Source organism: Chiloscyllium punctatum, chromosome 28 (genome assembly GCF_047496795.1).
Source record: "Chiloscyllium punctatum isolate Juve2018m chromosome 28, sChiPun1.3, whole genome shotgun sequence".
Classification (NCBI taxonomy): Eukaryota; Metazoa; Chordata; class Chondrichthyes; order Orectolobiformes; family Hemiscylliidae; genus Chiloscyllium; species Chiloscyllium punctatum.
The window spans coordinates 585,551-605,504 of NC_092766.1; positions in this window are offsets into that span (position 1 = coordinate 585,551).

Consider the following 19,954-nt stretch of genomic DNA (forward strand, 5'->3'; position numbering starts at 1 on the left):
ACAGAGACACACTCACATTCACACACACACACAGATACTCACATTGACACAGACAGAGACACACTCACATTCACACTCACACACACAGATACTCACATCGACACAGACAGAGACACACTCACATTCACACTCACACACACAGATACTCACATTGACACAGAGACACACTCACATTCACACTCACACACACACAGATACTCACACCGACACAGACAGAGACACACTCACATTCACACTCACACACACAGATACTCACATTGACACAGAGACACACTCACATTCACACACTCACACACACAGATACTCACATCGAAACAGACAGAGACACACTCACATTCACACTCACACACACAGATACTCACATTGACACAGAGACACACTCACACACACAGATACTCACACCGACACAGGCAGAGACACACTCACATTCACACTCACACACACAGATACTCACACCGACACAGACAGAGACACACTCACATTCACACTCACACACAGATACTCACACCGGCACAGACAGAGACACACTCACATTCACACTCACACACACACAGATACTCACATCGACACACACAGAGACACACTCACATTCACACTCACACTCACAGATACTCATATTGACACAGACAGAGACACACTCACATTCACACTCACACACACAGATACTCACACCGACACGGGCAGAGACACACTCACATTCACACTCACACACACAGATACTCACACCGACACAGACAGAGACACACTCACATTCACACTCACACACACAGATACTCACACCGACACAGACAGAGACACACTCACATTCACACTCACACACACAGATACTCACACCGACACAGACAGAGACACACTCACATTCACACTCACACTCACAGATACTCACACCGGCACAGACAGAGACACACTCACATACACACTCACACACACAGATACTCACACCGACACAGACAGAGACACACTCACATTCACACTCACACACACACAGATATTCACATCGTCACAGACAGAGACACACTCACATTCACCCTCACACACACAGATACTCACATCGACACAGAGACACACTCACATTCACACTCACACACAGATACTCACATCGACACAGACAGACAGAGACACACTCACATTCACACTCACACACACACAGATACTCACATTGACACAGACAGAGACACACTCACATTCACACTCACACTCACAGATACTCACACCGACACAGAGACACACTCACATTCACACTCGCACACACACAGATACTCACATCGACACAGACAGAGACACACTCACATTCACACTCACACACACAGATACTCACATTGACACAGACAGACAGAGACACACTCACATTCACACTCACACACACAGATACTCACATTGACACAGACAGAGACACACTCACATTCACACTCACACACACAGATACTCACATTGACACAGACAGAGACACACTCACATTCACACTCACACACACAGACACTCACATTGACACAGACAGACAGAGACACACTCACATTCACACTCACACACACAGATACTCACATCGACACAGACAGAGACACACTCACATTCACACTCACACACACAGATACTCACACCAACACAGACAGAGACACACTCACATTCACACTCACACACACACAGATACTCACATCGACACAGACAGAGACACACTCACATTCACACTCACACACACAGATACTCACATTGACACAGACAGACAGAGACACACTCACATTCACACTCACACACACAGATACTCACATTGACACAGACAGAGACACACTCACATTCACACTCACACACACAGATACTCACATTGACACAGACAGAGACACACTCACATTCACACTCACACACACAGACAGTCACATTGACACAGACAGACAGAGACACACTCACATTCACAATCACACACACAGATACTCACATTGACACAGACAGAGACACATTCACATTCACACTCACACACACAGATACTCACATCGACACAGACAGAGACACACTCACATTCACACTCACACACACAGATACTCACATTGACATAGACAGAGACACACTCACATTCACACTCACACACACACAGATACTCACATTGACACAGAGACACACTCACATTCACACTCACACACACAGATACTCACATTGACACCGACAGAGACACACTCACATTCACACTCACACACACAGATACTCACACCGACACAGACAGAGACACACTCACATTCACACTCACACACACAGATACTCACATTGACACAGACAGACAGAGACACACTCACATTCACACTCACACACACAGATACTCACATCGACACAGACAGAGACACACTCACATTCACACTCACACACACAGATACTCACATTGACACAGACAGAGACACACTCACATTCACACTCACACACACAGATACTCACACCGACATAGGCAGAGACATACTCACATTCACACTCACACACACAGATACTCACACCGACACAGACAGAGACACACTCACACACAGATACTCACACCGGCACAGACAGAGACACACTAACATTCACACTCACACACACACAGATACTCACATCGACACAGACAGAGACACACTCACATTCACACTCACACACACAGATACTCACATTGACACAGACAGAGACACACTCACATTCACACTCACACACACAGATACTCACACCGACACAGGCAGAGACACACTCACATTCACACTCACACACACAGATACTCACACCGACACAGACAGAGACACACTCACATTCACACTCACTCACAGATACTCACACCGGCACAGACAGAGACACACTCACATTCACACTCACACACACACAGATACTCACATCGACACAGACAGAGACAAACTCACATTCACACTCACACACACAGATACTCACATTGACACAGACAGAGACACACTCACATTCACACTCACACACACAGATACTCACATTGACACCGACAGAGACACACTCACATTCACACTCACACACACACAGATACGCACATTGACACAGAGACACAGTCACACACACAGATACTCACATTGACACAGACAGAGACACACTCACATTCACACTCATACACACAGATACTCACACCGACACAGACAGAGACACACTCTCATTCACACTCACACATACACAGATACTCACATTGACACAGACAGAGACACTCACATTCACAATCACACACACAGATACTCACATCGATACAGACAGAGACACACTCACATTCACACTCACACACACACAGATACTCACATTGACACAGACAGAGACACACACATTCACACTCACACACACAGATACTCACATTGACACAGACAGACAGAGACACACTCACATTCACACTCACACACACAGATACTCACATTGACACAGACAGAGACACACTCACATTCACATTCACACACACAGATACTCACATTAACACAGAGAGAGACACACTCACATTCACACTCACACACACAGACACTCACATTGACACAGACAGACAGAGACACACTCACATTCACACTCACACACACAGACACTCACATTGACACAGACAGACAGAGACACACTCACATTCACACTCACACACACAGATACTCACATCGACACAGACAGAGACACACTCACATTCACACTCACACACACAGATACTCACATTGACATAGACAGAGACACACTCACATTCACACTCACACACACAGACACTCACATTGACACAGACAGACAGAGACACACTCACATTCACACTCACACACAGAGATACTCACACCGACACAGGCAGAGACACACTCACATTCACACTCACACACACAGATATTCACACCGACACAGACAGAGACACACTCACATTCACACTCACACACAGATACTCACCGGCACAGACAGAGACACACTCACATTCACACTCACAATCACACAGATACTCACATCGACACAGACAGAGAAACACTCACATTCACACTCACACACACAGATACTCACATTGACACAGACAGAGACACACTCACATTCACACTCACACACACAGATACTCACATTGACACCGACAGAGACACACTCACATTCACACTCATACACACACAGATACTCACACCGACACAGACAGAGACACACTCACATTCACACTCACACACACACAGATACTCACACCGACACAGAGACACACTCACATTCACACTCACACACACACAGATACTCACATCGACACAGACAGAGACACACTCACATTCACACTCACTCACACAGATACTCACATCGAAACAGACAGAGACACACTCACATTCACACTCACACACACAGATACTCACATTGACAGAGAGACACACTCACATTCACACTCACACACACACAGATACTCACATTGACACAGACAGAGACACACTCACATTCACACACAGATACTCACATTGACACAGAGACACACTCACATTCACACTCACACACACACAGATACTTACATCGACACAGACAGAGACACACTCACATTCACACTAACACACACACAGATACTCACACCGACACAGACAGAGACACACTCACATTCACACTCACACACACACAGATACTCACATCGACACAGACAGAGACACACTCACATTCACACTCACACACACAGATACTCACATTGACACAGACAGAGACACACTCACATTCACACTCACACACACAGATACTCACATTGAAACCGACAGAGACACACTCACATTCACACTCACACACACACATATAGTCACACCGACACAGACAGAGACACACTCACATTCACACTCACACACACAGATACTCACATTGACACAGACAGAGACACACTCACATTCACACTCACACACACACAGATACTCACATCGACACAGACAGAGACACACTCACATTCACACACAGATACTCACATTGACACAGAGACACACTCACATTCACACTCACACACACACAGATACTCACATCGACACAGACAGAGACACACTCACATTCACACTAACACACACACAGATACTCACACCGACACAGACAGAGACACACTCACATTCACACTCACACACACACAGATACTCACATCGACACAGACAGAGACACACTCACATTCACACTCACACACACAGATACTCACATTGACACAGACAGAGACACACTCACATTCACACTCACACACACAGATACTCACATTGAAACCGACAGAGACACACTCACATTCACACTCACACACACACATATAGTCACACCGACACAGACAGAGACACACTCACATTCACACTCACACACACAGATACTCACATTGACACAGACAGAGACACACTCACATTCACACTCACACACACAGATACTCACATTGACACCGACAGAGACACACTCACATTCACACTCACACACACACAGATACGCACATTGACACAGAGACACACTCACATTCACACTCACACACACACAGATACGCACATTGACACAGAGACACACTCACATTCACACTCACACACACAGATACTCACACCAACACAGACAGAGACACACTCACATTCACACTCACACATACATATACTCACATCAACACAGACAGAGACACACTCACATTCACACACACACACAGATACTCACATTGACATAGACAGAGACACACTCACATTCACACTCACACACACAGATACTCACATCGACACAGACAGAGACACACTCACATTCACACTCACACACACAGATACTCACATTGACACAGAGACACACTCACATTCACACTCACACACACACAGATACTCACACCGACACAGACAGAGACACACTCACATTCACACTCACACACACAGATACTCACATTGACACAGAGACACACTCACATTCACACACTCACACACACAGATACTCACATCGAAACAGACAGAGACACACTCACATTCACACTCACACACACAGATACTCACATTGACACAGAGACACACTCACACACACAGATACTCACACCGACACAGGCAGAGACACACTCACATTCACACTCACACACACAGATACTCACACCGACACAGATAGAGACACACTCACATTCACACTCACACACAGATACTCACACCGGCACAGACAGAGACACACTCACATTCACACTCACACACACACAGATACTCACATCGACACAGACAGAGACACACTCACATTCACACTCACACTCACAGATACTCACATTGACACAGACAGAGACACACTCACATTCACACTCACACACACAGATACTCACACCGACACGGGCAGAGACACACTCACATTCACACTCACACACACAGATACTCACACCGACACAGACAGAGACACACTCACATTCACACTCACACACACAGATACTCACACCGACACAGGCAGAGACACACTCACATTCACACTCACACACACAGATACTCACACCGACACAGACAGAGACACACTCACATTCACACTCACACTCACAGATACTCACACCGGCACAGACAGAGACACACTCACATACACACTCACACACACAGATACTCACACCGACACAGACAGAGACACACTCACATTCACACTCACACACACATAGATATTCACATCGTCACAGACAGAGACACACTCACATTCACCCTCACACACACAGATACTCACATCGACACAGAGACACACTCACATTCACACTCACACACAGATACTCACATCGACACAGACAGACAGAGACACACTCACATTCACACTCACACACACACAGATACTCACATTGACACAGACAGAGACACACTCACATTCACACTCACACTCACAGATACTCACACCGACACAGAGACACACTCACATTCACACTCGCACACACACAGATACTCACATCGACACAGACAGAGACACACTCACATTCACACTCACACACACAGATACTCACATTGACACAGACAGACAGAGACACACTCACATTCGCACTCACACACACAGATACTCACATTGACACAGACAGAGACACACTCACATTCACACTCACACACACAGATACTCACATTGACACAGACAGAGACACACTCACATTCACACTCACACACACAGACACTCACATTGACACAGACAGACAGAGACACACTCACATTCACACTCACACACACAGATACTCACATCGACACAGACAGAGACACACTCACATTCACACTCACACACACAGATACTCACACCAACACAGACAGAGACACACTCACATTCACACTCACACACACACAGATACTCACATCGACACAGACAGAGACACACTCACATTCACACTCACACACACAGATACTCACATTGACACAGACAGACAGAGACACACTCACATTCACACTCACACACACAGATACTCACATTGACACAGACAGAGACACACTCACATTCACACTCACACACACAGATACTCACATTGACACAGACAGAGACACACTCACATTCACACTCACACACACAGACACTCACATTGACACAGACAGACAGAGACACACTCACATTCACAATCACACACACAGATACTCTCATTGACATAGACAGAGACACACTCACATTCACACTCACACACACACAGATACTCACATTGACACAGAGACACACTCACATTCACACTCACACACACAGATACTCACATTGACACCGACAGAGACACACTCACATTCACACTCACACACACAGATACTCACACCGACACAGACAGAGACACACTCACATTCACACTCACACACACACAGATACTCACATTGACACAGAGACACACTCACATTCACACTCACACACACAGATACTCACATCGACACAGACAGAGACACACTCACATTCACACTCACTCACAGATACTCACACCGGCACAGACAGAGACACACTCACATTCACACTCACACACACACAGATACTCACATCGACACAGACAGAGACACACTCACATTCACACTCACACACACACAGATACTCACATTGACACAGAGACACACTCACATTCACACTCACACAATCAGATACTCACATCGACACAGACAGAGACACACTCACATTCACACTCACACACACAGATACTCACATTGACACAGACAGAGACACACTCACATTCACACTCACACACACAGATACTCACATTGACACAGACAGACAGAGACACACTCACATTCACACTCATACACACAGATACTCACACCGACACAGACAGAGACACACTCTCATTCACACTCACACACACACAGATACTCACATTGACACAGACAGAGACACTCACATTCACAATCACACACACTGATACACACATCGATACAGACAGAGACACACTCACATTCACACTCACACACAGATACTCACATTGACACAGACAGAGACACTCACATTCACACTCACACACACAGATACTCACATTGACACAGACAGACAGAGACACACTCACATTCACACTCACACACACAGATACTCACATTAACACAGACAGAGACACACTCACATTCACACTCACACACACAGACACTCACATTGACACAGACAGACAGAGACACACTCACATTCACACTCACACACACAGATACTCACATTGACACAGACAGAGACACACTCACATTCACACTCACACACACAGATACTCACACCGACACAGACAGAGACACACTCACATTCACACTCACACACACACAGATACTCACATCGACACAGACAGAGACACACTCACATCACACTCACACACACACAGATACTCACATCGACACACACAGAGACATTCTCACATCACACTCACACACACAGATACTCACACCAACACAGAGACACACTCACATTCACACTCACACACACAGACACTCACATTGACACAGACAGACAGAGACACACTCACATTCACACTCACACACACAGATACTCACATTGACACAGAGACACACTCACATTCACACTCACACACACAGATACTCACATTGACACAGACAGAGACACACTCACATTCACACTCACACACACAGATACTCACATCGACACAGACAGAGACACACTCACATTCACACTCACACACACAGATACTCACATTGACACAGACAGAGACACACTCACATTCACACTCACACACACACAGATACTCACATTGACACAGAGACACACTCACATTCACTCTCACACACACACAGATACTCACATTGACACAGACAGAGACACACTCACATTCACACTCACACACACAGATACTCACACCGACACAGACAGAGACACACTCACATTCACACTCACACACACACAGATACTCACATTGACACAGAGACACACTCACATTCACACTCACACAATCAGATACTCACATCGACACAGACAGAGACACACTCACATTCACACTCACACACACAGATACTCACATTGACACAGACAGAGACACACTCACATTCACACTCACACACACAGATACTCACATTGACACAGACAGACAGAGACACACTCACATTCACACTCACACACACAGATACTCACATCGACACAGACAGAGACACACTCACATTCACACTCACACACACAGATACTCACATTGACACAGACAGAGACACACTCACATTCACACTCACACACACAGACACTCACATTGACACAGACAGACAGAGACACACTCACATTCACACTCACACACAGAGATACTCACACCGACACAGGCAGAGACACACTCACATTCACACTCACACACACAGATACTCACACCGACACAGACAGAGACACACTCACATTCACACTCACACACAGATACTCACACCGGCACAGACAGAGACACACTCACATTCACACTCACACACACACAGATACTCACATCGACACTGACAGAGAAACACTCACATTCACACTCACACACACAGATACTCACATTGACACAGACAGAGACACACTCACATTCACACTCACACACACAGATACTCACATTGACACCGACAGAGACACACTCACATTCACACTCACACACACACAGATACTCACACCGACACAGACAGTGACACACTCACATTCACACTCACACACACACAGATACTCACATTGACAGAGAGACACACTCACATTCACACTCACACACACACAGATACTCACATTGACACAGACAGAGACACACTCACATTCACACACAGATACTCACATTGACACAGAGACACACTCACATTCACACTCACACACACACAGATACTCACATCGACACAGACAGAGACACACTCACATTCACACTAACACACACACAGATACTCACACCGACACTGACAGAGACACACTCACATTCACACTCACACACACACAGATACTCACATCGACACAGACAGAGACACACTCACATTCACACTCACACACACAGATACTCACATTGACACAGACAGAGACACACACACATTCACACTCACACACACAGATACTCACATTGAAACCGACAGAGACACACTCACATTCACACTCACACACACACATATAGTCACACCGACACAGACAGAGACACACTCACATTCACACTCACACACACAGATACTCACATCGACACAGACAGAGACACACTCACATTCACACTCACACACACAGATACTCACATTGACACCGACAGAGACACACTCACATTCACACTCACACACACACAGATACGCACATTGACACAGAGACACACTCACATTCACACTCACACACACACAGATACGCATATTGACACAGAGACACACTCACATTCACACTCACACACACAGATACTCACACCGACACAGACAGAGACACACTCACATTCACACTCACACATACATATACTCACATCAACACAGACAGAGACACACTCACATTCACACACACACACAGATACTCACATTGACACAGACAGAGACACACTCACATTCACACTCACACACACAGATACTCACATCGACACAGACAGAGACACACTCACATTCACACTCACACACACAGATACTCACATTGACACAGAGACACACTCACATTCACACTCACACACACACAGATACTCACACCGACACAGACAGAGACACACTCACATTCACACTCACACACACAGATACTCACATTGACACAGAGACACACTCACATTCACACACTCACACACACAGATACTCACATCGAAACAGACAGAGACACACTCACATTCACACTCACACACACAGATACTCACATTGACACAGAGACACACTCACATTCACACTCACACACACAGATACTCACACCGACACAGGCAGAGACACACTCACATTCACACTCACACACACAGATACTCACACCGACACAGACAGAGACACACTCACATTCACACTCACACACAGATACTCACACCGGCACAGACAGAGACACACTCACATTCACACTCACACACACACAGATACTCACATCGACACAGACAGAGACACACTCACATTCACACTCACACTCACAGATACTCACATTGACACAGACAGAGACACACTCACATTCACACTCACACACACAGATACTCACACCGACACGGGCAGAGACACACTCACATTCACACTCACACACACAGATACTCACACCGACACAGACAGAGACACACTCACATTCACACTCACACACACAGATACTCACACCGACACAGGCAGAGACACACTCACATTCACACTCACACACACAGATACTCACACCGACACAGACAGAGACACACTCACATTCACACTCACACTCACAGATACTCACACCGGCACAGACAGAGACACACTCACATACACACTCACACACACAGATACTCACACCGACACAGACAGAGACACACTCACATTCACACTCACACACACAGATACTCACATCGACACAGAGACACACTCACATTCACACTCACACACAGATACTCACATCGACACAGACAGACAGAGACACACTCACATTCACACTCACACTCACGGATACTCACACCGGCACAGACAGAGACACACTCACATACACACTCACACACACAGATACTCACATCGTCACAGACAGAGACGCACTCACATTCACCCTCACACACACAGATACTCACATCGACACAGAGACACACTCACATTCACACTCACACACAGATACTCACATCGACACAGACAGACAGAGACACACTCACATTCACACTCACACACACATAGATACTCACATTGACACAGACAGAGACACACTCACATTCACACTCACACTCACAGATACTCACACCGACACAGAGACACACTCACATTCACACTCGCACACACACAGATACTCACATCGACACAGACAGAGACACACTCACATTCACACTCATACACACAGATACTCACACCGACACAGACAGAGACACACTCACATTCACACTCACACACACACAGATACTCACATTGACACAGACAGAGACACTCACATTCACAATCACACACACAGATACTCACATCGACACAGACAGAGACACACTCACATTCACACTCACACACACAGATACTCACATTGACACAGACAGAGACACACTCACATTCACACTCACACACACAGATACTCACATTGACACAGACAGACAGAGACACACTCACATTCACACTCACACACACAGATACTCACATTGACACAGACAGAGACACACTCACATTCACACTCACACACACAGATACTCACATTGACACAGACAGAGACACACTCACATTCACACTCACACACACAGACACTCACATTGACACAGACAGACAGAGACACACTCACATTCACACTCACACACACAGATACTCACATCGACACAGACAGAGACACACTCACATTCACACTCACACACACAGATACTCACACCGACACAGACAGAGACACACTCACATTCACACTCACACACACACAGATACTCACATCGACACAGACAGAGACACACTCACATTCACACTCACACACACAGATACTCACATTGACACAGACAGACAGAGACACACTCACATTCACACTCACACACACAGATACTCACATTGACACAGACAGAGACACACTCACATTCACACTCACACACACAGATACTCACACCGACACAGACAGAGACACACTCACATTCACACTCACAAACAGATACTCACACCGGCACAGACAGAGACACACTCACATTCACACTCACACACACACAGATACTCACATCGACACAGACAGAGACACACTCACATTCACACTCACACTCACAGATACTCACATTGACACAGACAGAGACACACTCACATTCACACTCACACACACAGATACTCACACCGACACGGGCAGAGACACACTCACATTCACACTCACACACACAGATACTCACACCGACACAGACAGAGACACACTCACATTCACACTCACACACACAGATACTCACACCGACACAGGCAGAGACACACTCACATTCACACTCACACACACAGATACTCACACCGACACAGACAGAGACACACTCACATTCACACTCACACTCACAGATACTCACACCGACACAGACAGAGACACACTCACATTCACACTCACACACACACAGATATTCACATCGTCACAGACAGAGACACACTCACATTCACCCTCACATACACAGATACTCACATCGACACAGAGACACACTCACATTCACACTCACACACAGATACTCACATCGACACAGACAGACAGAGACACACTCACATTCACACTCACACACACATAGATACTCACATTGACACAGACAGAGACACACTCACATTCACACTCACACTCACAGATACTCACACCGACACAGAGACACACTCACATTCACACTCGCACACACACAGATACTCACATCGACACAGACAGAGACACACTCACATTCACACACTCACACACACAGATACTCACATTGACACAGACAGAGACACACTCACATTCACACTCATACACACAGATACTCACACCGACACAGACAGAGACACACTCACATTCACACTCACACACACACAGATACTCACATTGACACAGACAGAGACACTCACATTCACAATCACACACACAGATACTCACATCGACACAGACAGAGACACACTCACATTCACACTCACACACACAGATACTCACATTGACACAGACAGAGACACACTCACATTCACACTCACACACACAGATACTCACATTGACACAGACAGACAGAGACACACTCACATTCACACTCACACACACAGATACTCACATTGACACAGACAGAGACACACTCACATTCACACTCACACACACAGATACTCACATTGACACAGACAGAGACACACTCACATTCACACTCACACACACAGACACTCACATTGACACAGACAGACAGAGACACACTCACATTCACACTCACACACACAGATATTCACATCGACACAGACAGAGACACACTCACATTCACACTCACACACACAGATACTCACACCGACACAGACAGAGACACACTCACATTCACACTCACACACACACAGATACTCACATCGACACAGACAGAGACACACTCACATTCACACTCACACACACAGATACTCACATTGACACAGACAGACAGAGACACACTCACATTCACACTCACACACACAGATACTCACATTGACACAGACAGAGACACACTCACATTCACACTCACACACACAGATACTCACATTGACACAGACAGAGACACACTCACATTCACACTCACACACACAGACACTCACATTGACACAGACAGACAGAGACACACTCACATTCACAATCACACACACAGATACTCACATTGACACAGACAGAGACACATTCACATTCACACTCACACACACAGATACTCACATCGACACAGACAGAGACACACTCACATTCACACTCACACACACAGATACTCACATTGACATAGACAGAGACACACTCACATTCACACTCACACACACACAGATACTCACATTGACACTGAGACACACTCACATTCACACTCACACACACAGATACTCACATTGACACCGACAGAGACACACTCACATTCACACTCACACACACAGATACTCACACCGACACAGACAGAGACACACTCACATTCACACTCACACACACACAGATACTCACATTGACACAGAGACACACTCACGTTCACACTCACACACACAGATACTCACATCGACACAGACAGAGACACACTCACATTCACACTCACACACACAGATACTCACATTGACACAGACAGAGACACACTCACATTCACACTCACACACACAGATACTCACATTGACACAGACAGACAGAGACACACTCTCATTCACACTCACACACACAGATACTCACATCGACACAGACAGAGACACAATCACATTCACACTCACACACACAGATACTCACATTGACACAGACAGAGACACACTCACATTCACACTCACACACACAGATACTCACACCGACATAGGCAGAGACACACTCACATTCACACTCACACACACAGATACTCACACCGACACAGACAGAGACACACTCACACACAGATACTCACACCGGCACAGACAGAGACACACTCACATTCACACTCACACACACACAGATACTCACACCGACACAGACAGAGACACACTCACATTCACACTCACACACACACAGATGCTCACATCGACACAGACAGACACACACTCACATTCACACTCACACACACAGATACTCACATTGACACAGACAGAGACACACTCACATTCACACTCACACACACAGATACTCACATTGACACCGACAGAGACACACTCACATTCACACTCACACACACACAGATACGCACATTGACACAGAGACACACTCACATTCACACTCACACACACAGATACTCACATCGACACAGACAGACACACACTCACATTCACACTCACATACACAGATACTCACACTGACACAGACAGAGACACACTCACATTCACACTCACACACACAGATACTCACACCGACACAGACAGACACACACTCACATTCACACTCACACACACAGATACTCACATTGACACAGACAGACAGAGACACACTCACATTCACACTCACACACACAGATACTCACATCGACACAGACAGAGACACACTCACATTCACACTCACACACACAGATACTCACACCGACACAGACAGAGACACACTCACATTCACACTCACACACACACAGATACTCACATCGACACAGACAGAGACACACTCACATCACACTCACACACACACAGATACTCACATCGACACACACAGAGACACACTCACATCACACTCACACACACAGATACTCACACCAACACAGAGACACACTCACATTCACACTCACACACTCAGATACTCACATTGACACAGAGACACACTCAAATTCACACTCACCCACACAGATACTCACATTGACACAGACAGAGATACACTCACATTCACACTCACACACACAGATACTCACATCGACACAGACAGACACACTCACATTCACACACTCACACACACAGATACTCTCATTGACACAGACAGAGACACACTCACATTCACACTCACACACACACAGATACTCACATTGACACAGAGACACACTCACATTCACACTCACACACACACAGATACTCACATCGACACAGACAGAGACACACTCACACACAGATACTCACACCGGCACAGACAGAGACACACTCACATTCACACTCACACACACACAGATACTCACACCGACACAGACAGAGACACACTCACATTCACACTCACACACAGATACTCACAACGGCACAGACAGACACACTCACATTCACACTCACACACACTCAGATACTCACATCGACACAGTCAGAGACACACTCACATTCACACTCACACACACAGATACTCACATTGACACAGACAGAGACACACTCACATTCACACTCACACACACAGACACTCACATTGACACCGACAGAGACACACTCACATTCACACTCACACACACACAGATACGCACATTGACACAGAGACACACTCACATTCACACTCACACACACAGATACTCACATCGACACAGACAGACACACACTCACATTCACACTCACATACACAGATACTCACACTGACACAGACAGAGACACACTCACATTCACACTCACACACACAGATACTCACATTGACACAGACAGACAGAGACACACTCACATTCACACTCACACACACAGATACTCACATTGACACAGACAGAGACACACTCACATTCACATTCACACACACAGATACTCACATTGACACAGACAGACAGAGACACACTCACATTCATACTCACACACACAGATACTCACATCGACACAGACAGAGACACACTCACATTCACACACTCACACACACAGATACTCTCATTGACACAGACAGAGACACACTCACATTCACACTCACACACACACAGATACTCACATTGACACAGAGACACACTCACATTCACACTCACACACACACAGATACTCACATCGACACAGACAGAGACACACTCACATTCACAATCACACACACAGATACTCACATCGACACAGACAGAGACACACTCACATTCACACTCACACACACACACAGATACTCACATTGACACAGAGACACACTCACATTCACACACACACACACAGATACTCACATTGACACAGACAGAGACACACTCACATTCACACTCACACACACAGACACTCACATTGACACAGACAGACAGAGACACACTCACATTCACACTCACACACACAGATACTCACAACGACACAGGCAGAGACACACTCACATTCACACTCACACACAGATACTCGCATCGACACAGACAGACTGAGACACACTCACATTCACACTCACACACAGATACTCACATTGACACAGACAGAGACACACCCACATTCACACTCACACACACAGATACTCACATTGACACAGACAGAGACACACTCACATTCACACTCACACACACACAGATACTCACATCGACACAGACAGAGACACACTCACATTCACACACTCACACACACAGATACTCACATCGACACAGAGACACACTCACATTCACACTCACACACACAAATACTCACATCAACACAGACAGAGACACACTCACATTCACACTCAAACACACAGATACTCACATTGACACAGACAGAGACACACTCACATTCACACTCACACACGCAGATACCCACATCGACACAGGCAGAGACACACTCACATTCACACTCACACACACAGATACTCACATTGACACAGAGACACACTCACATTCACACTCACACACACACAGATACTCACACCGACACAGACAGAGACACACTCAAATTCACACTCACACACACACAGATACTCACATTGACACAGAGACACACTCACATTCACACACTCACACACACAGATACTCACATCGACACAGACAGAGACACACTCACATTCACACTCACACACACAGATACTCACATTGACACAGACAGAGACACACTCACATTCACACTCACACACACAGATACTCACATTGACACAGAGGCACACTCACATTCACACACTCACACACACAGATACTCACATCGACACAGACAGAGACACACTCACATTCACACTCACACACACACAGATACTCACATCGACACAGACAGAGACACACTCACATTCACACTCACACACACAGATACTAACATCGACACAGACAGAGACACACTCACATTCACACGCACACACACAGATACTCACATTGACACAGACAGAGACACACTCACATTCACACTCACACACACAGATACTCACACCGACACGGGCAGAGACACACTCACATTCACACTCACACACACAGATACTCACATTGACACAGACAGACAGAGACACACTCACATTCACACTCACACACACAGATACTCACATTGACACAGACAGAGACACACTCACATTCACACTCACACACACAGATACTCACATTGACACAGACAGAGACACACTCACATTCACACTCACACACACAGACACTCACATTGACACAGACAGACAGAGACACACTCACATTCACAATCACACACACAGATACTCACATTGACACAGACAGAGACACATTCACATTCACACTCACACACACTGATACTCACATCGACACAGACAGAGACACACTCACATTCACACTCACACACACAGATACTCACATTGACACCGACAGAGACACACTCACATTCACACTCACACACACAGATACTCACACCGACACAGACAGAGACACACTCACATTCACACTCACACACACACAGATACTCACATTGACACAGAGACACACTCACGTTCACACTCACACACACAGATACTCACATCGACACAGACAGAGACACACTCACATTCACACTCACACACACAGATACTCACATTGACACAGACAGAGACACACTCACATTCACACTCACACACACAGATACTCACATTGACACAGACAGACAGAGACACACTCACATTCACACTCACACACACAGATACTCACATCGACACAGACAGAGACACAATCACATTCACACTCACACACACAGATACTCACATTGACACAGACAGAGACACACTCACATTCACACTCACACACACAGATACTCACACCGACATAGGCAGAGACACACTCACATTCACACTCACACACACAGATACTCACACCGACACAGACAGAGACACACTCACACACAGATACTCACACCGGCACAGACAGAGACACACTCACATTCACACTCACACACACACAGATACTCACACCGACACAGACAGAGACACACTCACATTCACACTCACACACAGATACTCACAACGGCACAGACAGACACACTCACATTCACACTCACACACACTCAGATACTCACATCGACACAGACAGAGACACACTCACATTCACACTCACACACACAGATACTCACATTGACACAGACAGAGACACACTCACATTCACACTCACACACACAGATACTCACATTGACACCGACAGAGACACACTCACATTCACACTCACACACACACAGATACGCACATTGACACAGAGACACACTCACATTCACACTCACACACACAGATACTCACATCGACACAGACAGACACACACTCACATTCACACTCACATACACAGATACTCACACTGACACAGACAGAG